The sequence below is a fragment of the Ochlerotatus camptorhynchus genome, unplaced genomic scaffold, assembly GCF_037179485.1.
Source record: "Ochlerotatus camptorhynchus isolate MF236.1 unplaced genomic scaffold, CSIRO-AGI_Acam_v1.1 ptg000324l, whole genome shotgun sequence".
In the NCBI taxonomy this organism is placed as follows: domain Eukaryota; kingdom Metazoa; phylum Arthropoda; class Insecta; order Diptera; family Culicidae; genus Ochlerotatus; species Ochlerotatus camptorhynchus.
In genome coordinates this window covers 2,596,453-2,599,292 of record NW_027040812.1, presented here as the reverse complement: position 1 = coordinate 2,599,292, position 2,840 = coordinate 2,596,453, and the positions used below count along the sequence as shown (strand labels likewise).

At 40.7% G+C, this 2,840-nt stretch overlaps 1 pseudogene; it reads left to right on the top strand.

Moving 5' to 3' along the window:
* Window positions 1-1,344: 1,344 nt before the first annotated feature.
* Window positions 1,345-2,554, top strand: LOC135707971 (uncharacterized; annotated as a pseudogene).
* The last annotated feature ends 286 nt before the right edge of the window (window positions 2,555-2,840 follow it).

Here is a 2,840-nt window from a genome sequence, read left to right as displayed (position 1 = left end):
AAGACATTAACTACCAATAGTTCATGTCTTGTCAGGTAGGACCTGTTTCCTTATGACCAAAATGTACCGCCAGTTGTACGACCGGGGTGGGGTGATGCAAAGACGGACCCCAAAATCGAACAAATTTCGAGCTGTCAAATCGAACCAATTTTTCACTCTCCCGGTGGGACAAATCGAATATAAGTATTACAGTCCATCAATTATAAAAACAGGGTTACTGATCTATGCAACGAATCGTGTTTCGCCTTTTCTACTGCTCACCAACGGTATTATTCTGCTGCAGTAAAGGCTTTTCTCTTCGTGCACTAATACTTGTGAGCAACGAATGGCCCGTGTCCTTTCTGTTATTCGGTGAGTTAACCCCTTTTGCAATCAAACAAGCGTCACTCACCAACTGTTCATTACTGCACGAAAATTGATTCAGCGAATTTGACAGCAACTTGATTCGCAGCCGAAAAATATTCGCAGCGAATGCTCCGCAGCTGGAACTGGGATTGAACCCAGGCCTGTTGGGGTGAGAGGTAATCACGCTTACCACTACACCACCGGTGCCGTTATTCAGGAAAGGATAAAATAATCTGAAAATACCACTAATCGGGGCAAAATTCACCGATTAGTGGTATGCTGGGGTAAAATGCACTACAACAAAGAGGCGAAACGCACCATAAGAATGAGGCAAAATGCACCCCAACAATGCGGCAAAATGCATTACAGTAATAGAGCATGTCCAATGGATGCAGAAGAACGTCTTCGTTTTTGACTGCCTCCAGTTCCAATCGTTATTGTTCTATGGTCCATGACCGCTTACAGAACGTTGCGCACACATTCTGGAGAAAGAATTGAACGTAAACAAGCTTGTTTACTAAAGGACCATTTTCTCTGAACTTAGGAGTGCATTTTGCCCCGAATGTATAAAGAACATGGTTTTGATCTTTAACTAGAAATACATATTAAAACTTATCGGTATTTCATCTGAAAGATGTAGCTCTAAAATCGGTAATATCTTTCAACGACGCTTAATAATGTTTGAATCACTCAAAAATCTTAACAATGCGGAGTACACAATTACACCATATAGGTAACGATTTAAAATTGGCTCACTAATTGACTTGCCTATTGTTCCCAAGCAAATCGCTTAACGTACCCCATTCTAGTCGAGTATTAACTTGACCACGGTTCAGTACAGTCACTGTTTTTAATTCGCTTGTGTTCAATTAAATACCCTCGAGTGGTGTCACATTACACGCGCGGTCGAACGGCCAAAGTGATAAGTCATCAAATCGCGAGTGTCAATAAAACCGGTGCGCAATCTGTTCACCTAACGCAGTGGTTTAAATTTACCAGATGAATAATTCTAGTTCTCCCCGGCTGGGAGAAACCTCTGGTGGAGGTGGTGGAAAGATTTTAGTTATGGAAAGGGGAGAGGAGGGTAAATCCTTCCACGGAGTCTCTCCGATTCTCGTCGATAAAACAATTAAAGCTTACTGCGGGGAAGTAGCAAGCGCAAAAAAAACGAAAGACGGGAAAATTCTCGTCCACGTTAAAAGTGAAAGCCAGGCCAGAAACCGGGTTAAAATCGAAAAGCTGGCTCAAGGAATTTCCACCAAAGTGTACGAGCACAAAACTCTTAGCTCGTGCAAAGTAGCGCTTTTTTGCCAGGACATAAAGTTTGACAGTGACCAAGACTTACTCGAAGACCTATCGAAAACAGGAATAACTGAAGTTCGGCAGATTATGAAAGGACGCGATGAGAACAGAACTCCCACTGGAATTTTTGTCCTCACTGTCAAGGGTACGGTTCCACCTAAAGAAGTAAAAATTGGGTACATTCTGTTGGAAACAAGACCGTGGTATCCGAACCCTTTGAGGTGCTTCGTGTGCTATAAGTTCGGGCATGTCGGAAAAAAAACCTGTAACAGTGAAAAAAGTGTAACAAATGCGGTGAGGCATTCCATGAAATCTGTGAAAATGCAGAAAAATGTGTTAACTGTGGTGATTCTCATGGAGCTTTCTTCAAAGGGTGCCCAGCATTTAAGAAAGAAGTAGCTATCACCAAAGTGAAAGAGGACAGAAATATTAACTTTTGGGAAGCTAGAAAAATAGTGGGAAGCGAAAATAAAATCACGTATTCAGATTCCATTAAAAGTGCATTAACCCAACAATTTGATCAGAAGATCAAACAATTAAATGAAGAAAAGAAATCCTATGCGGAAGCAAACAAAAAATGAAGGAGATGAAAAATAAGCTCATGGAAATGCAAAACCAGTTTGAACAGGCAGTTAATGCCTACAGAGAAGAAAAACAAAAAAGAAAAACGGCAAAAAAGGAGCTCGAAATTCTCAAAGAGAATTATTCCAAACTGGAGAACACACTGAAACTCTACGGATACAATCTATCAGGAAAACACACCAGGAGCCAAGACAATCCCATCGAATATCCTTCAAGGAAAAAGAAAGGTAACGATAAGATGAAAACATGTGAAACGGTTGAGTACGTTAACTCAGAATCAGATGTCAGCTCTCAAGAGGGTGGTGATGATGAGATGCAACCCTAAACCCAATAATCGTCATAAAAAAAAACTAGAATGGATCCAACAGCAAACCGAAAATCAACCGAAATTTTTCAATGGAATTGTAATGGCGTCAGAAAACAAGACGCAGAATTACGGATATTGATTAATTAGTACAAGCCATCTCTAATCAGTCTACAAGAAACAAGAACAAACAGGTCAAACGAACACTCAATTCCTGGTTACGATACCTTATTCTGCCACCGTCCTTCAGGACAAGGTGGAGTTGCTATTACAATCAAACATGGAATAAAATACTCAAAAATTCAAC